Consider the following 19,977-nt stretch of genomic DNA (forward strand, 5'->3'; position numbering starts at 1 on the left):
CGTACTGGCCAAGACATATTTTAACGACTGTTTCTATGTTGCTGTCTATTTCGTTTAGACAACTTTTTTAAATTGAGACTTAACCTTGGATAAAGTAAAGATAATCAAATTCCCAATTTATCACACAAGGCCGGTTAGCTGATTTGCTAATAAATCGAAGGTTGTTTGTTCGATACCCGTCCTGAGCATTAGGTATTTTCTCGACTGTTTCTCTGGTGCGGTCTATGACTTTTAGAAAACGATATGCAAGTGAGTCTTTTCTCACTGTGTATATAGTGGTACGCAAATTTCTACTATGCAAATTTCCACAGTACTCTCAAGGCCGGTTAGCTCAGTTGGTTAGAGCGTCGTGCTAATAACGCGAAGGTCGCGGGTTCGATACCCGTACTGGCCAAGACATATTTTAACGACTGTTTCTATGTTGCTGTCTATTTCGTTTAGAAACTTTTTTTAAATTGAGACTTAACCTTGGAGAAGTAAAGATAATCAAATTCCCAATTTATCACACAAGGCCGGTTAGCTGATTTGCTAATAAATCGAAGGTCGTTTGATCGATACCCGTCCTGAGCACTAGGTATTTTTCTCGACTGTTTCTCTGGTGCGGTCTATGACTTTTAGAAAACGATATGCAAGTGACTCTTTTCTCACCGTGTATATAGTGGTACGCAAATTTCTACAATGCAAATTTCTACAATACTCTCAAGGCCGGTTAACTCAGTTGGTTAGAGCGTTGTGCTAATAACGCAAGGTCGAGTGTTCGATATCCGTACTGGCAAAGACATATTTTAACGACTGTTTCTATGTTGCTGTCTATTTCGTTTAGACAACTTTTTTTAAATTGAGACTTAACCTTGGATAAAGTAAAGATAATAAATTCCCAATTTATCACACAAGGCCGGTTAGCTGATTTGCTAATAAATCGAAGGTCGTTTGTTCGATACCCGTCCTGAGCACTAGGTATTTTCTCGACTGTTTCTCTGGTGCGGTCTATGACTTTTAGAAAACTTTGTGCGAGTGAGTTTTTCTCACCTTGTATATAGTGGTACGCAAATTTCTACTTGCAAATTTCTACAATACTCTCAAGGCTGGTTAGCTCAGTTGGTTAGAGCGTCGTGGTAATAACGCGAAGGTCGCGGGTTCGATACCCGTACTGGCCAACACTTATTTGAACGACTGTTTCTATGTTGCTGTCTATTACGTTTTGAAAACTTTTTTAAATTGAGACTTTGCCTTGGAGATAAAGATAATCAAATTCCCAATTTATCACACAAGGCCGGTTAGCTGATTTGCTAATAAATCGAAGGTTGTTTGTTCGATACCCGTCCTGAGCATTAGGTATTTTCTCGACTGTTTCTCTGGTGCGGTCTATGACTTTTAGAAAACAATATGCAAGTGAGTCTTTTCTCACCGTGTATATAGTGGTACGCAAATTTCTACAATGCAAATTTCTACAATACTCTCAAGGCCGGTTAGCTCAGTTGGTTAGAGCGTTGTGCTAATAATGCAAAGGTCGCGGGGTTCGATACCTGTACTGGCCAAGACATATTTTAACGACTGTTTCTATGTTGCTGTCTATTTCGTTTAGACAACTTTTTTAAATTGAGACTTAACCTTGGATAAAGTAAAGATAATCAAATTCCCAATTTATCACACAAGGCCGGTTAGCTGATTTGCTAATAAATCGAAGGTCGTTTGTTCGATACCCGTCCTGAGCACTAGGTATTTTCTCGACTGTTTCTCTGGTGCGGTCTATGACTTTTAGAAAACTATGTGCGAGTGAGTCTTTTCTCACCTTGTATATAGTGGTACGCAACTTTCTACTATGCACATTTCCACAGTACTCTCAAGGCCGGTTAGCTCAGTTGGTTAGAGCGTCGTGCTAATAACGTGAAGGTCGTGGGTTCGATACCCGTACTGGCCAAGACACTTTTTAACGACTCTTTCTATGTTGCTGTCTATTACGTTTAGAAAACTTTTTTAAATTGAGACTTTGCCTTGGAGATGAAGATAATCAAATTCCCAATTTATCACACAAGGCCGGTTAGCTGATTTGCTAATAAATCGAAGGTTGTTTGATCGATACCCGTCCTGAGCACTAGGTATTTTCTCGACTGTTTCTCTGGTGCGGTCTATGACTTTTAGAAAACGATATGCAAGTGACTCTTTTCTCACCGTGTATATAGTGGTACGCAAATTTCTACAATGCAAATTTCTACAATACTCTCAAGGCCGGTTAACTCAGTTGGTTAGAGCGTCGTGCTAATAACGCAAAGGTAGCGTGTTCGATACCCGTACTGTCAAAGACATATTTTAACGACTGTTTCTATGTTGCTGTCTATTTCGTTTAGACAACTTTTTTAAATTGAGACTTAACCTTGGATAAAGTAAAGATAATAAAATTCCCAATTTATCACACAAGGCCGGTTAGCTGATTTGCTAATAAATCGAAGGTCGTTTGTTCGATACCCGTCCTGAGCACTAGGTATTTTCTCGACTGTTTCTCTGGTGCGGTCTATGACTTTTAGAAAACTATGTGCGAGTGAGTCTTTTCTCACCTTGTATATAGTGGTACGCAACTTTCTACTATGCACATTTCCACAGTACTCTCAAGGCCGGTTAGCTCAGTTGGTTAGAGCGTCGTGCTAATAACGCGAAGGTCGCGGGTTCGATACCCGTACTGGCCAAGACATATTTTAACGACTGTTTCTATGTTGCTGTCTATTACGTTTAGAAAACTTTTTTAAATTGAGACTTTGCCTTGGAGATGAAGATAATCAAATTCCCAATTTATCACACAAGGCCGGTTAGCTGATTTGCTAATAAATCGAAGGTTGTTTGATCGATACCCGTCCTGAGCACTAGGTATTTTCTCGACTGTTTCTCTGGTGCGGTCTATGACTTTTAGAAAACGATATGCAAGTGACTCTTTTCTCACCGTGTATATAGTGGTACGCAAATTTCTACAATGCAAATTTCTACAATACTCTCAAGGCCGGTTAACTCAGTTGGTTAGAGCGTTGGCTAATAACGCAAAGGTCGCGTGTTCGATATCCGTACTGTCAAAGACATATTTTAACGACTGTTTCTATGTTGCTGTCTATTTCGTTTAGACAACTTTTTTAAATTGAGAATTAACCTTGGATAAAGTAAAGATAATAAAATTCCCAATTTATCACACAAGGCCGGTTAGCTGATTTGCTAATAAATCGAAGGTCGTTTGTTCGATACCCGTCCTGAGCACTAGGTATTTTCTCGACTGTTTCTCTGGTGCGGTCTATGACTTTTAGAAAACTTTGTGCGAGTGAGTTTTTTCTCACCTTGTATATAGTGGTACGCAAATTTCTACATTGCAAATTTCTACAATACTCTCAAGGCTGGTTAGCTCAGTTGGTTAGAGCGTCGTGGTAATAACGCGAAGGTCGCGGGTTCGATACCCGTACTGGCCAAGACTTATTTTGAACGACTGTTTCTATGTTGCTGTCTATTACGTTTTGAAAACTTTTTTAAATTGAGACTTTGCCTTGGAGATAAAGATAATCAAATTCCCAATTTATCACACAAGGCCGGTTAGCTGATTTGCTAATAAATCGAAGGTTGTTTGTTCGATACCCGTCCTGAGCACTAGGTATTTTCTCGACTGTTTCTCTGGTGTGGTCTATGACTTTTAGAAAACAATATGCAAGTGAGTCTTTTCTCACCGTGTATATAGTGGTACGCAAATTTCTACAATGCAAATTTCTACAATACTCTCAAGGCCGGTTAGCTCAGTTGGTTAGAGCGTTGTGCTAATAATGCAAAGGTCGCGGGGTCGATACCCGTACTGACCAAGACATATTTTAACGACTGTTTCTATGTTGCTGTCTATTTCGTTTAGACAACTTTTTAAATTGAGACTTAACCTTGGATAAAGTAAAGATAATCAAATTCCCAATTTATCACACAAGGCCGGTTAGCTGATTTGCTAATAAATCGAAGGTCGTTTGTTCGATACCCGTCCTGAGCACTAGGTATTTTCTCGACTGTTTCTCTGGTGCGGTCTATGACTTTTAGAAAACTATGTGCGAGTGAGTCTTTTCTCACCTTGTATATAGTGGTACGCAACTTTCTACTATGCACATTTCCACAGTACTCTCAAGGCCGGTTAGCTCAGTTGGTTAGAGCGTCGTGCTAATAACGTGAAGGTCGTGGGTTCGATACCCGTACTGGCCAAGACATATTTTTAACGACTGTTTCTATGTTGCTGTCTATTACGTTTAGAAAACTTTTTTTAAATTGAGACTTTGCCTTGGAGATGAAGATAATCAAATTCCCAATTTATCACACAAGGCCCGTTAGCTGATTTGCTAATAAATCGAAGGTTGTTTGATCGATACCCGTCCTGAGCACTAGGTATTTTCTCGACTGTTTCTCTGGTGCGGTCTATGACTTTTAGAAAACGATGTGCAAGTGACTCTTTTCTCACCGTGTATATAGTGGTACGCAAATTTCTACAATGCAAATTTCTACAATACTCTCAAGGCCGGTTAGCTCAGTTGGTTAGAGCGTTGTGCTAATAACGCGGAAAGGTCGCGGGTTCGATACCCGTACTGTCAAAGACATATTTTAACGACTGTTTCTATGTTGCTGTCTATTTCGTTTAGACAACTTTTTTTAAATTGAGACTTAACCTTGGATAAAGTAAAGACAATCAAATTCCCAATTTATCACACAAGGCCGGTTAGCTGATTTGCTAATAAATCGAAGGTTGTTTGTTCGATACCCGTCCTGAGCATTAGGTATTTTCTCGACTGTTTCTCTGGTGCGGTCTATGACTTTTAGAAAACTATGTGCGAGTGAGTCTTTTCTCACCTTGTATATAGTGGTACGCAAATTTCTACATTGCAAATTTCTACAATACTCTCAAGGCCGGTTAGCTCAGTTGGTTAGAGCGTTGTGCTAATAACGCGAAGGTCGTGGGTTTGATACCCGTACTGGCCAAGACATATTTTAACGACTGTTTCTATGTTGCTGTCTATTTCGTTTAGACAACTTTTTTAAATTGAGACTTTACCTTGGATAGAGTAAAGATAATCAAATTCCCAATTTATCACACAAGGCCGGTTAGCTGATTTGCTAATAAATCGAAGGTCGTTTGTTCGATACCCGTCCTGAGCACTAGGTATTTTCTCGACTGTTTCTCTGGTGCGGTCTATGACTTTTAGAAAACTATGTGCGAGTGAGTCTTTTCTCACCTTGTATATAGTGGTACGCAACTTTCTACTATGCACATTTCCACAGTACTCTCAAGGCCGGTTAGCTCAGTTGGTTAGAGCGTCGTGCTAATAACGTGAAGGTCGTGGGTTCGATACCCGTACTGGCCAAGACATATTTTAACGACTGTTTCTATGTTGCTGTCTATTACGTTTAGAAAACTTTTTTAAATTGAGACTTTGCCTTGGAGATGAAGATAATCAAATTCCCAATTTATCACACAAGGCCGGTTAGCTGATTTGCTAATAAATCGAAGGTCGTTTGATCGATACCCGTCCTGAGCACTAGGTATTTTCTCGACTGTTTCTCTGGTGCGGTCTATGACTTTTAGAAAACGATATGCAAGTGAGTCTTTTCTCACCGTGTATATAGTGGTACGCAAATTTCTACAATGCAAATTTCTACAATACTCTCAAGGCCGGTTAGCTCAGTTGGTTAGAGCGTTGTGCTAATAACGCAAAGGTCGCGGGTTCGATACCCGTACTGGCAAAGACATATTTTAACGACTGTTTCTATGTTGCTGTCTATTTCGTTTAGACAACTTTTTTTAAATTGAGACTTAACCTTGGATAAAGTAAAGATAATAAAATTCCCAATTTATCACACAAGGCCGGTTAGCTGATTTGCTAATAAATCGAAGGTCGTTTGTTCGATACCCGTCCTGAGCACTAGGTATTTTCTCGACTGTTTCTCTGGTGCGGTCTATGACTTTTAGAAAACTATGTGCGAGTGAGTCTTTTCTCACCTTGTATATAGTGGTACGCAACTTTCTACTATGCACATTTCCACAGTACTCTCAAGGCCGGTTAGCTCAGTTGGTTAGAGCGTCGTGCTAATAATGCGAATGTCGTTGGGTCGATACCTGTACTGGCCAAGACATATTTTAACGACTGTTTCTATGTTGCTGTCTATTACGTTTAGAAAACTTTTTTAAATTGAGACTTTGCCTTGGAGATAAAGATAATCAAATTCCCAATTTATCACACAAGGCCGGTTAGCTGATTTGCTAATAAATCGAAGGTCGTTTGATCGATACCCGTCCTGAGCACTAGGTATTTTCTCGACTGTTTCTCTGGTGCGGTCTATGACTTTTAGAAAACTATGTGCGAGTGAGTCTTTTCTCACCTTGTATATAGTGGTACGCAACTTTCTACTATGCACATTTCCACAGTACTCTCAAGGCCGGTTAGCTCAGTTGGTTAGAGCGTCGTGCTAATAATGCGAATGTCGTTGGGTCGATACCTGTACTGGCCAAGACATATTTTAACGACTGTTTCTATGTTGCTGTCTATTACGTTTAGAAAACTTTTTTAAATTGAGACTTTGCCTTGGAGATGAAGATAATCAAATTCCCAATTTATCACACAAGGCCGGTTAGCTGATTTGCTAATAAATCGAAGGTCGTTTGTTCGATACCCGTCCTGAGCACTAGGTATTTTCTCGACTGTTTCTCTGGTGCGGTCTATGACTTTTAGAAAACTATGTGCGAGTGAGTCTTTTCTCACTGTATATATAGTGGTACGCAAATTTCTACTATGCAAATTTCTACATTGCTCTCAAGGCCGGTTAGCTCAGTTGGTTAGAGCGTCGTGCTAATAACGCGAAGGTCGTGGGTTCGATACCCGTACTGGCCAAGACATATTTTAACGACTGTTTCTATGTTGCTGTCTATTACGTTTAGAAAACTGTTTTAAATTGAGACTTTGCCTTGGAGATGAAGATAATCAAATTCCCAATTTATCACACAAGGCCGGTTAGCTGATTTGCTAATAAATCGAAGGTCGTTTGATCGATACCCGTCCTGAGCATTAGGTATTTTCTCGACTGTTTCTCTGGTGCGGTCTATGACTTTTAGAAAACGATATGCAAGTGACTCTTTTCTCACCTTGTATATAGTGGTACGCAAATTTCTACAATGCAAATTTCTACAATACTCTCAAGGCCGGTTAGCTCAGTTGGTTAGAGCGTTGGCTAATAACGCAAAGGTCGCGGGTTCGATACCCGTACTGTCAAAGACATATTTTAACGACTGTTTCTATGTTGCTGTCTATTTCGTTTAGACAACTTTTTTAAATTGAGACTTAACCTTGGATAAAGTAAAGATAATAAAATTCCCAATTTATCACACAAGGCCGGTTAGCTGATTTGCTAATAAATCGAAGGTCGTTTGTTCGATACCCGTCCTGAGCACTAGGTATTTTCTCGACTGTTTCTCTGGTGCGGTCTATGACTTTTAGAAAACTATGTGCAGTGAGTCTTTTCTCACCTTGTATATAGTGGTACGCAAATTTCTACATTGCAAATTTCTACAATACTCTCAAGGCCGGTTAGCTCAGTTGGTTAGAGCGTCGTGGTAATAACGCGAAGGTCGCGGGTTCGATACCCGTACTGGCCAAGACTTATTTTAACGACTGTTTCTATGTTGCTGTCTATTACGTTCAGAAAACTTTTTTAAATTGAGACTTTGACTTGGAGATAAAGATAATGAAATTCCCAATTTATCACACAAGGCCGGATAGCTGATTTGCTAATAAATCGAAGGTTGTTTGTTCGATACCCATCCTGAGCATTAGGTATTTTCTCGACTGTTTCTCTGGTGCGGTCTATGACTTTTAGAAAACTATGTGCGAGTGAGTCTTTTCTCACCTTGTATATAGTGGTACGCAACTTTCTACTATGCACATTTCCACAGTACTCTCAAGGCCGGTTAGCTCAGTTGGTTAGAGCGTCGTGCTAATAACGCGAAGGTCGTGGGTTCGATACCCGTACTGCCCAAGACATATTTTAACGACTGTTTCTATGTTGCTGTCTATTACGTTTAGAAAACTTTTTTTAAATTGAGACTTTGCCTTGGAGATAAGATAATCAAATTCCCAATTTATCACACAAGGCCGGTTAGCTGATTTGCTAATAAATCGAAGGTCGTTTGATCGATACCCGTCCTGAGCACTAGGTATTTTCTCGACTGTTTCTCTGGTGCGGTCTATGACTTTTAGAAAACGATATGCAAGTGAGTCTTTTCTCACCTTGTATAGTGGTACGCAACTTTCTACTATGCAAATTTCTACAATACTCTCAAGGCCGGTTAGCTCAGTTGGTTAGAGCGTTGTGCTAATAACGCGAAGGTCGCGGGTTCAATACCGTACTGGCCAAGACATATTTTAACGACTGTTTCTATGTTGCTGTCTATTTCGTTTAGACAACTTTTTTAAATTGAGACTTAACCTTGGATAAAGTAAAGATAATAAAATTCCCAATTTATCACACAAGGCCGGTTAGCTGATTTGCTAATAAATCGAAGGTCGTTTGTTCGATACCCGTCCTGAGCACTAGGTATTTTCTCGACTGTTTCTCTGGTGCGGTCTATGACTTTTAGAAAACTTTGTGCGAGTGAGTTTTTTCTCACCTTGTATATAGTGGTACGCAAATTTCTACATTGCAAATTTCTACAATACTCTCAAGGCTGGTTAGCTCAGTTGGTTAGAGCGTCGTGGTAATAACGCGAAGGTCGCGGGTTCGATACCCGTACTGGCCAAGACTTATTTGAACGACTGTTTCTATGTTGCTGTCTATTACGTTTTGAAAACTTTTTTAAATTGAGACTTTGCCTTGGAGATAAAGATAATCAAATTCCCAATTTATCACACAAGGCCGGTTAGCTGATTTGCTAATAAATCGAAGGTTGTTTGTTCGATACCCGTCCTGAGCATTAGGTATTTTCTCGACTGTTTCTCTGGTGTGGTCTATGACTTTTAGAAAACAATATGCAAGTGAGTCTTTTCTCACCGTGTATATAGTGGTACGCACATTTCTACAATGCACATTTCTACAATACTCTCAAGGCCGGTTAGCTCAGTTGGTTAGAGCGTTGTGCTAATAATGCAAAGGTCGCGGGTTCGATACCCGTACTGACCAAGACATATTTTAACGACTGTTTCTATGTTGCTGTCTATTTCGTTTAGACAACTTTTTTAAATTGAGACTTAACCTTGGATAAAGTAAAGATAATCAAATTCCCAATTTATCACACAAGGCCGGTTAGCTGATTTGCTAATAAATCGAAGGTCGTTTGTTCGATACCCGTCCTGAGCACTAGGTATTTTCTCGACTGTTTCTCTGGTGCGGTCTATGACTTTTAGAAAACTATGTGCGAGTGAGTCTTTTCTCACCTTGTATATAGTGGTACGCAACTTTCTACTATGCACATTTCCACAGTACTCTCAAGGCCGGTTAGCTCAGTTGGTTAGAGTGTCGTGCTAATAACGTGAAGGTCGTGGGTTCGATACCCGTACTGGCCAAGACATTTTTTAACGACTGTTTCTATGTTGCTGTCTATTACGTTTAGAAAACTTTTTTAAATTGAGACTTTGCCTTGGAGATGAAGATAATCAAATTCCCAATTTATCACACAAGGCCCGTTAGCTGATTTGCTAATAAATCGAAGGTTGTTTGATCGATACCCGTCCTGAGCACTAGGTATTTTCTCGACTGTTTCTCTGGTGCGGTCTATGACTTTTAGAAAACGATATGCAAGTGACTCTTTTCTCACCGTGTATATAGTGGTACGCAAATTTCTACAATGCAAATTTCTACAATACTCTCAAGGCCGGTTAACTCAGTTGGTTAGAGCGTTGGCTAATAACGCAAAGGTCGCGTGTTCGATACCCGTACTGTCAAAGACATATTTTAACGACTGTTTCTATGTTGCTGTCTATTTCGTTTAGACAACTTTTTTAAATTGAGACTTAACCTTGGATAAAGTAAAGATAATAAAATTCCCAATTTATCACACAAGGCCGGTTAGCTGATTTGCTAATAAATCGAAGGTCGTTTGTTCGATACCCGTCCTGAGCACTAGGTATTTTCTCGACTGTTTCTCTGGTGCGGTCTATGACTTTTAGAAAACTATGTGCGAGTGAGTTTTTTCTCACCTTGTATATAGTGGTACGCAAATTTCTACATTGCAAATTTCTACAATACTCTCAAGGCCGGTTAGCTCAGTTGGTTAGAGCGTCGTGGTAATAACGCGAAGGTCGCGGGTTCGATACCCGTACTGGCCAAGACTTATTTTAACGACTGTTTCTATGTTGCTGTCTATTACGTTTTGAAAACTTTTTTAAATTGAGACTTTGCCTTGGAGATAAAGATAATCAAATTCCCAATTTATCACACAAGGCCGGTTAGCTGATTTGCTAATAAATCGAAGGTTGTTTGTTCGATACCCGTCCTGAGCATTAGGTATTTTCTCGACTGTTTCTCTGGTGCGGTCTATGACTTTTAGAAAACGATATGCAAGTGAGTCTTTTCTCACTGTGTATATAGTGGTACGCAAATTTCTACAATGCAAATTTCTACAATACTCTCAAGGCCGGTTAGCTCAGTTGGTTAGAGCGTTGTGCTAATAACGCGAAGGTCGTGGGTTTGATACCCGTACTGGCCAAGACATATTTTAACGACTGTTTCTATGTTGCTGTCTATTTCGTTTAGACAACTTTTTTAAATTGAGACTTAACCTTGGATAAAGTAAAGATAATCAAATTCCCAATTTATCACACAAGGCCGGTTAGCTGATTTGCTAATAAATCGAAGGTCGTTTGATCGATACCCGTCCTGAGCACTAGGTATTTTCTCGACTGTTTCTCTGGTGCGGTCTATGACTTTTAGAAAACGATATGCAAGTGACTCTTTTCTCACCGTGTATATAGTGGTACGCAAATTTCTACAATGCAAATTTCTACAATACTCTCAAGGCCGGTTAACTCAGTTGGTTAGAGCGTTGTGCTAATAACGCAAAGGTCGCGGGTTCGATATCCGTACTGTCAAAGACATATTTTAACGACTGTTTCTATGTTGCTGTCTATTTCGTTTAGACAACTTTTTTTAAATTGAGACTTAACCTTGGATAAAGTAAAGATAATAAAATTCCCAATTTATCACACAAGGCCGGTTAGCTGATTTGCTAATAAATCGAAGGTCGTTTGTTCGATACCCGTCCTGAGCACTAGGTATTTTCTCGACTGTTTCTCTGGTGCGGTCTATGACTTTTAGAAAACTATGTGCGAGTGAGTTTTTTCTCACCTTGTATATAGTGGTACGCAAATTTCTACATTGCAAATTTCTACAGTACTCTCAAGGCCGGTTAGCTCAGTTGGTTAGAGCGTCGTGGTAATAACGCGAAGGTCGCGGGTTCGATACCCGTACTGGCCAACACTTATTTGAACGACTGTTTCTATGTTGCTGTCTATTACGTTTTGAAAACTTTTTTAAATTGAGACTTTGCCTTGGAGATAAAGATAATCAAATTCCCAATTTATCACACAAGGCCGGTTAGCTGATTTGCTAATAAATCGAAGGTTGTTTGTTCGATACCCGTCCTGAGCATTAGGTATTTTCTCGACTGTTTCTCTGGTGTGGTCTATGACTTTTAGAAAACAATATGCAAGTGAGTCTTTTCTCACCGTGTATATAGTGGTACGCACATTTCTACAATGCAAATTTCTACAATACTCTCAAGGCCGGTTAGCTCAGTTGGTTAGAGCGTTGTGCTAATAACGCAAAGGTCGCGGGGTTCGATACCCGTACTGGCCAAGACATATTTTAACGACTGTTTCTATGTTGCTGTCTATTTCGTTTAGACAACTTTTTTAAATTGAGACTTAACCTTGGATAAAGTAAAGATAATCAAATTCCCAATTTATCACACAAGGCCGGTTAGCTGATTTGCTAATAAATCGAAGGTCGTTTGTTCGATACCCGTCCTGAGCACTAGGTATTTTCTCGACTGTTTCTCTGGTGCGGTCTATGACTTTTAGAAAACTATGTGCGAGTGAGTCTTTTCTCACCTTGTATATAGTGGTACGCAACTTTCTACTATGCAAATTTCCACAGTACTCTCAAGGCCGGTTAGCTCAGTTGGTTAGAGTGTCGTGCTAATAACGTGAAGGTCGTGGGTTCGATACCCGTACTGGCCAAGACATATTTTAACGACTGTTTCTATGTTGCTGTCTATTACGTTTAGAAAACTTTTTTAAATTGAGACTTTGCCTTGGAGATGAAGATAATCAAATTCCCAATTTATCACACAAGGCCGGTTAGCTGATTTGCTAATAAATCGAAGGTTGTTTGATCGATACCCGTCCTGAGCACTAGGTATTTTCTCGACTGTTTCTCTGGTGCGGTCTATGACTTTTAGAAAACGATATGCAAGTGAGTCTTTTCTCACCGTGTATATAGTGGTACGCAAATTTCTACAATGCAAATTTCTACAATACTCTCAAGGCCGGTTAACTCAGTTGGTTAGAGCGTTGGCTAAAAAACGCAAAGGTCGCGTGTTCGATACCCATACTGTCAAAGACATATTTTAACGACTGTTTCTATGTTGCTGTCTATTTCGTTTAGACAACTTTTTTAAATTGAGACTTAACCTTGGATAAAGTAAAGATAATAAAATTCCCAATTTATCACACAAGGCCGGTTAGCTGATTTGCTAATAAATCGAAGGTCGTTTGTTCGATACCCGTCCTGAGCACTAGGTATTTTCTCGACTGTTTCTCTGGTGCGGTCTATGACTTTTAGAAAACTATGTGCGAGTGAGTTTTTTCTCACCTTGTATATAGTGGTACGCAAATTTCTACATTGCAAATTTCTACAATACTCTCAAGGCCGGTTAGCTCAGTTGGTTAGAGCGTCGTGGTAATAACGCGAAGGTCGCGGGTTCGATACCCGTACTGGCCAAGACTTATTTTAACGACTGTTTCTATGTTGCTGTCTATTACGTTTTGAAAACTTTTTTTAAATTGAGACTTTGCCTTGGAGATAAAGATAATCAAATTCCCAATTTATCACACAAGGCCGGTTAGCTGATTTGCTAATAAATCGAAGGTTGTTTGTTCGATACCCGTCCTGAGCATTAGGTATTTTCTCGACTGTTTCTCTGGTGTGGTCTATGACTTTTAGAAAACTATGTGCGAGTGAGTCTTTTCTCACCGTGTATATAGTGGTACGCAAATTTCTACAATGCAAATTTCTACAATACTCTCAAGGCCGGTTAACTCAGTTGGTTAGAGCGTTGGCTAAAAAACGCAAAGGTCGCGTGTTCGATACCCATACTGTCAAAGACATATTTTAACGACTGTTTCTATGTTGCTGTCTATTTCGTTTAGACAACTTTTTTAAATTGAGACTTAACCTTGGATAAAGTAAAGATAATAAAATTCCCAATTTATCACACAAGGCCGGTTAGCTGATTTGCTAATAAATCGAAGGTTGTTTGTTCGATACCCGTCCTGAGCATTAGGTATTTTCTCGACTGTTTCTCTGGTGTGGTCTATGACTTTTAGAAAACAATATGCAAGTGAGTCTTTTCTCACCGTGTATATAGTGGTACGCACATTTCTACAATGCAAATTTCTACAATACTCTCAAGGCCGGTTAGCTCAGTTGGTTAGAGCGTTGTGCTAATAACGCGAAGGTCGCGGGTTCGATACCCGTACTGGCCAAGACATATTTTAACGACTGTTTCTATGTTGCTGTCTATTACGTTTAGAAAACTTTTTTAAATTGAGACTTTGCCTTGGAGATAAAGATAATCAAATTCCCAATTTATCACACAAGGCCGGTTAGCTGATTTGCTAATAAATCGAAGGTCGTTTGTTCGATACCCGTCCTGAGCATTAGGTATTTTCTCGACTGTTTCTCTGGTGCGGTCTATGACTTTTAGAAAACTATGTGCGAGTGAGTCTTTTCTCACCTTGTATATAGTGGTACGCAACTTTCTACTATGCACATTTCCACAGTACTCTCAAGGCCGGTTAGCTCAGTTGGTTAGAGCGTCGTGCTAATAATGCGAAGGTCGTTGGTTCGATACCGTACTGGCCAAGACATATTTTAACGACTGTTTCTATGTTGCTGTCTATTACGTTTAGAAAACTTTTTTAAATTGAGACTTTGCCTTGGAGATAAAGATAATCAAATTCCCAATTTATCACACAAGGCCGGTTAGCTGATTTGCTAATAAATCGAAGGTCGTTTGATCGATACCCGTCCTGAGCACTAGGTATTTTCTCGACTGTTTCTCTGGTGCGGTCTATGACTTTTAGAAAACGATATGCAAGTGAGTCTTTTCTCACCGTGTATATAGTGGTACGCAAATTTCTACAATGCAAATTTCTACAATACTCTCAAGGCCGGTTAGCTCAGTTGGTTAGAGCGTTGTGCTAATAACGCGAAGGTTGCGGGTTCGATACCCGTACTGGCCAAGACATATTTTAACGACTGTTTCTATGTTGCTGTCTATTCGTTTAGAAAACTTTTTTAAATTGAGACTTTGCCTTGGAGAAAGTAAAGATAATCAAATTCCCAATTTATCACACAAGGCCGGTTAGCTGATTTGCTAATAAATCGAAGGTCGTTTGTTCGATACCCGTCCTGAGCACTAGGTATTTTCTCGACTGTTTCTCTGGTGCGGTCTATGACTTTTAGAAAACTATGTGCGAGTGAGTCTTTTCTCACCTTGTATAGTGGTACGCAAATTTCTACAATGCACATTTCTACAGTACTCTCAAGGCCGGTTAGCTCAGTTGGTTAGAGCGTCGTGCTAATAACGCGAAGGTCGCGGGTTCGATACCCGTACTGGCCAAGACTTATTTTAACGACTGTTTCTATGTTGCTGTCTATTACGTTTAGAAAACTTTTTTAAATTGAGACTTTGCCTTGGAGAGTGAAGATAATCAAATTCCCAATTTATCACACAAGGCCGGTTAGCTGATTTGCTAATAAATCGAAGGTTGTTTGTTCGATACCCGTCCTGAGCACTAGGTATTTTCTCGACTGTTTCTCTGGTGCGGTCTATGACTTTTAGAAAACGATATGCAAGTGACTCTTTTCTCACCTTGTATATAGTGGTACGCAAATTTCTACAATGCAAATTTCTACAATACTCTCAAGGCCGGTTAGCTCAGTTGGTTAGAGCGTCGGCTAATAACGCAAAGGTCGCGGGTTCGATACCCGTACTGGCCAAGACATATTTTAACGACTGTTTCTATGTTGCTGTCTATTTCGTTTAGACAACTTTTTTAAATTGAGACTTAACCTTGGATAAAGTAAAGATAATAAAATTCCCAATTTATCACACAAGGCCGGTTAGCTGATTTGCTAATAAATCGAAGGTTGTTTGTTCGATACCCGTCCTGAGCACTAGGTATTTTCTCGACTGTTTCTCTGGTGCGGTCTATGACTTTTAGAAAACTATGTGCGAGTGAGTCTTTTCTCACCTTGTATATAGTGGTACGCAAATTTCTACAATGCACATTTCTACAATACTCTCAAGGCCGGTTAGCTCAGTTGGTTAGAGCGTCGTGGTAATAACGCGAAGGTCGCGGGTTCGATACCCGTACTGGCCAAGACATATTTTAACGACTGTTTCTATGTTGCTGTCTATTACGTTTAGAAAACTTTTTTAAATTGAGACTTTGCCTTGGAGATGAAGATAATCAAATTCCCAATTTATCACACAAGGCCGGTTAGCTGATTTGCTAATAAATCGAAGGTTGTTTGTTCGATACCCGTCCTGAGCATTAGGTATTTTCTCGACTGTTTCTCTGGTGCGGTCTATGACTTTTAGAAAACGATATGCAAGTGACTCTTTTCTCACCATGTATATAGTGGTACGCAAATTTCTACAATGCAAATTTCTACAATACTCTCAAGGCCGGTTAGCTCAGTTGGTTAGAGCGTTGGCTAATAACGCAAAGGTCGCGTGTTCGATACCCGTACTGTCAAAGACATATTTTAACGACTGTTTCTATGTTGCTGTCTATTTCGTTTAGACAACTTTTTTAAATTGAGACTTAACCTTGGATAAAGTAAAGATAATAAAATTCCCAATTTATCACACAAGGCCGGTTAGCTGATTTGCTAATAAATCGAAGGTCGTTTGTTCGATACCCGTCCTGAGCACTAGGTATTTTCTCGACTGTTTCTCTGGTGCGGTCTATGACTTTTAGAAAACTATGTGCGAGTGAGTTTTTTCTCACCTTGTATATAGTGGTACGCAAATTTCTACATTGCAAATTTCTACAATACTCTCAAGGCCGGTTAGCTCAGTTGGTTAGAGTGTCGTGCTAATAACGCGAAGGTCGCGGGTTCGATACCCGTACTGGCCAAGACATATTTTAACGACTGTTTCTATGTTGCTGTCTATTACGTTTAGAAAACTTTTTTAAATTGAGACTTTGCCTTGGAGATAAAGATAATCAAATTCCCAATTTATCACACAAGGCCGGTTAGCTGATTTGCTAATAAATCGAAGGTTGTTTGTTCGATACCCGTCCTGAGCATTAGGTATTTTCTCGACTGTTTCTCTGGTGCGGTCTATGACTTTTAGAAAACGATATGCAAGTGAGTCTTTTCTCACTGTGTATATAGTGGTACGCAAATTTCTACAATGCAAATTTCTACAATACTCTCAAGGCCGGTTAGCTCAGTTGGTTAGAGCGTCGTGCTAATAACGCGAAGGTCGTGGGTTCGATACCCGTACTGGCCAAGACATATTTTAACGACTGTTTCTATGTTGCTGTCTATTTCGTTTAGAAAACTTTTTTAAATTGAGACTTAACCTTGGATAAAGTAAAGATAATCAAATTCCCAATTTATCACACAAGGCCGGTTAGCTGATTTGCTAATAAATCGAAGGTCGTTTGATCGATACCCGTCCTGAGCACTAGGTATTTTCTCGACTGTTTCTCTGGTGCGGTCTATGACTTTTAGAAAACGATATGCAAGTGAGTCTTTTCTCACTGTGTATATAGTGGTACGCAAATTTCTACAATGCAAATTTCTACAATACTCTCAAGGCCGGTTAGCTTAGTTGGTTAGAGCGTCGTGCGAAGGTCGCGGGTTCGATACCCGTACTGGCAAAGACATATTTTAACGACTGTTTCTATGTTGCTGTCTATTTCGTTTAGACAACTTTTTTAAATTGAGACTTAACCTTGGATAAAGTAAAGATAATCAAATTCCCAATTTATCACACAAGGCCGGTTAGCTGATTTGCTAATAAATCGAAGGTCGTTTGTTCGATACCCGTCCTGAGCACTAGGTATTTTCTCAACTGTTTCTCTGGTGCGGTCTATGACTTTTAGAAAACTTTGTGCGAGTGAGTCTTTTCTCACCTTGTATATAGTGGTACGCAACTTTCTACATTGCACATTTCTACAATACTCTCAAGGCCGGTTAGCTCAGTTGGTTAGAGCGTCGTGCTAATAACGCGAAGGTCGCGGGTTCGATACCCGTACTGGCCAAGACATATTTGAACGACTGTTTCTATGTTGCTGTCTATTACGTTTTGAAAACTTTTTTAAATTGAGACTTTGCCTTGGAGATAAAGATAATCAAATTCCCAATTTATCACACAAGGCCGGTTAGCTGATTTGCTAATAAATCGAAGGTTGTTTGTTCGATACCCGTCCTGAGCACTAGGTATTTTCTCGACTGTTTCTCTGGTGCGGTCTTTGACTTTTAGAAAACTATGTGCGAGTGAGTCTTTTCTCACCGTGTATATAGTGGTACGCAAATTTCTACAATGCAAATTTCTACAATACTCTCAAGGCCGGTTAGCTCAGTTGGTTAGAGCGTTGTGCTAATAACGCGAAGGTCGCGGGGTTCGATACCCGTACTGGCCAAGACATATTTTAACGACTGTTTCTATGTTGCTGTCTATTTCGTTTAGACAACTTTTTTAAATTGAGACTTAACCTTGGATAAAGTAAAGATAATCAAATTCCCAATTTATCACACAAGGCCGGTTAGCTGATTTGCTAATAAATCGAAGGTCGTTTGTTCGATACCCGTCCTGAGCACTAGGTATTTTCTCGACTGTTTCTCTGGTGCGGTCTATGACTTTTAGAAAACTATGTGCGAGTGAGTCTTTTCTCACCTTGTATATAGTGGTACGCAACTTTCTACTATGCACATTTCCACAGTACTCTCAAGGCCGGTTAGCTCAGTTGGTTAGAGTGTCGTGCTAATAACGTGAAGGTCGTGGGTTCGATACCCGTACTGGCCAAGACATATTTTAACGACTGTTTCTATGTTGCTGTCTATTACGTTTAGAAAACTTTTTTAAATTGAGACTTTGCCTTGGAGATAAAGATAATCAAATTCCCAATTTATCACACAAGGCCGGTTAGCTGATTTGCTAATAAATCGAAGGTTGTTTGATCGATACCCGTCCTGAGCACTAGGTATTTTCTCGACTGTTTCTCTGGTGCGGTCTATGACTTTTAGAAAACGATATGCGAGTGAGTCTTTTCTCACCTTGTATATAGTGGTACGCAAATTTCTACAATGCAAATTTCTACAATACTCTCAAGGCCGGTTAGCTCAGTTGGTTAGAGCGTTGGCTAATAACGCAAAGGTCGCGTGTTCGATACCCGTACTGGCAAAGACATATTTTAACGACTGTTTCTATGTTGCTGTCTATTTCGTTTAGACAACTTTTTTAAATTGAGACTTAACCTTGGATAAAGTAAAGATAATAAAATTCCCAATTTATCACACAAGGCCGGTTAGCTGATTTGCTAATAAATCGAAGGTTGTTTGTTCGATACCCGTCCTGAGCATTAGGTATTTTCTCGACTGTTTCTCTGGTGCGGTCTATGACTTTTAGAAAACTATGTGCGAGTGAGTCTTTTCTCACCTTGTATATAGTGGTACGCAAATTTCTACAATGCAAATTTCTACAATACTCTCAAGGCCGGTTAGCTCAGTTGGTTAGAGCGTCGTGCTAATAACGCGAAGGTCGCGGGTTCGATACCCGTACTGGCCAAGACATATTTTAACGACTGTTTCTATGTTGCTGTCTATTACGTTTTGAAAACTTTTTTAAATTGAGACTTTGCCTTGGAGATAAAGATAATCAAATTCCCAATTTATCACACAAGGCCGGTTAGCTGATTTGCTAATAAATCGAAGGTTGTTTGTTCGATACCCGTCCTGAGCACTAGGTATTTTCTCGACTGTTTCTCTGGTGCGGTCTATGACTTTTAGAAAACGATATGCAAGTGAGTCTTTTCTCACCGTGTATATAGTGGTACGCAAATTTCTACAATGCAAATTTCTACAATACTCTCAAGGCCGGTTAGCTCAGTTGGTTAGAGCGTTGTGCTAATAACGCGAAGGTCGCGGGTTCGATACCCGTACTGGCCAAGACATATTTTAACGACTGTTTCTATGTTGCTGTCTATTTCGTTTAGACAACTTTTTTAAATTGAGACTTAACCTTGGATAAAGTAAAGATAATCAAATTCCCAATTTATCACACAAGGCCGGTTAGCTGATTTGCTAATAAATCGAAGGTTGTTTGTTCGATACCCGTCCTGAGCACTAGGTATTTTCTCGACTGTTTCTCTGGTGCGGTCTATGACTTTTAGAAAACTATGTGCGAGTGAGTCTTTTCTCACCTTGTATATAGTGGTACGCAACTTTCTACTATGCACATTTCCACAGTACTCTCAAGGCCGGTTAGCTCAGTTGGTTAGAGCGTCGTGCTAATAATGCGAAGGTCGTGGGTTCGATACCCGTACTGGCCAAGACATATTTTAACGACTGTTTCTATGTTGCTGTCTATTACGTTTAGAAAACTTTTTTAAATTGAGACTTTGCCTTGGAGATAAAGATAATCAAATTCCCAATTTATCACACAAGGCCGGTTAGCTGATTTGCTAATAA

General features: G+C 39.7%; 12 non-coding genes across 12 annotated transcripts; all 12 read left to right on the plus strand.

The window, feature by feature from the left end:
- The first annotated feature begins 320 nt into the window (after positions 1–320).
- On the plus strand, positions 321–394 carry trnai-aau. Its single transcript has one exon. It is a non-coding gene; the product is annotated as a tRNA-Ile (tRNA).
- A 2,216-nt stretch (positions 395–2,610) lies between these two features.
- Positions 2,611–2,684, plus strand: trnai-aau. The gene has a single exon. It is a non-coding gene; the product is annotated as a tRNA-Ile (tRNA).
- A 4,126-nt stretch (positions 2,685–6,810) lies between these two features.
- trnai-aau lies at positions 6,811–6,884 on the plus strand. The gene has a single exon. It is a non-coding gene; the product is annotated as a tRNA-Ile (tRNA).
- Positions 6,885–11,763: 4,879 nt separating this feature from the next.
- trnai-aau lies at positions 11,764–11,838 on the plus strand. The gene has a single exon. It is a non-coding gene; the product is annotated as a tRNA-Ile (tRNA).
- A 1,836-nt stretch (positions 11,839–13,674) lies between these two features.
- On the plus strand, positions 13,675–13,748 carry trnai-aau. Its single transcript has one exon. It is a non-coding gene; the product is annotated as a tRNA-Ile (tRNA).
- Positions 13,749–14,433: 685 nt separating this feature from the next.
- Positions 14,434–14,507, plus strand: trnai-aau. Its single transcript has one exon. It is a non-coding gene; the product is annotated as a tRNA-Ile (tRNA).
- Positions 14,508–14,813: 306 nt separating this feature from the next.
- On the plus strand, positions 14,814–14,887 carry trnai-aau. The gene has a single exon. It is a non-coding gene; the product is annotated as a tRNA-Ile (tRNA).
- Positions 14,888–16,338: 1,451 nt separating this feature from the next.
- On the plus strand, positions 16,339–16,412 carry trnai-aau. The gene has a single exon. It is a non-coding gene; the product is annotated as a tRNA-Ile (tRNA).
- Positions 16,413–16,718: 306 nt separating this feature from the next.
- trnai-aau lies at positions 16,719–16,792 on the plus strand. The gene has a single exon. It is a non-coding gene; the product is annotated as a tRNA-Ile (tRNA).
- Positions 16,793–17,475: 683 nt separating this feature from the next.
- trnai-aau lies at positions 17,476–17,549 on the plus strand. The gene has a single exon. It is a non-coding gene; the product is annotated as a tRNA-Ile (tRNA).
- A 1,452-nt stretch (positions 17,550–19,001) lies between these two features.
- Positions 19,002–19,075, plus strand: trnai-aau. Its single transcript has one exon. It is a non-coding gene; the product is annotated as a tRNA-Ile (tRNA).
- A 306-nt stretch (positions 19,076–19,381) lies between these two features.
- Positions 19,382–19,455, plus strand: trnai-aau. The gene has a single exon. It is a non-coding gene; the product is annotated as a tRNA-Ile (tRNA).
- Positions 19,456–19,977: the final 522 nt, after the last annotated feature.

The sequence above is a fragment of the Coregonus clupeaformis genome, chromosome 27 (assembly GCF_020615455.1).
Source record: "Coregonus clupeaformis isolate EN_2021a chromosome 27, ASM2061545v1, whole genome shotgun sequence".
In the NCBI taxonomy this organism is placed as follows: Eukaryota; Metazoa; Chordata; class Actinopteri; order Salmoniformes; family Salmonidae; genus Coregonus; species Coregonus clupeaformis.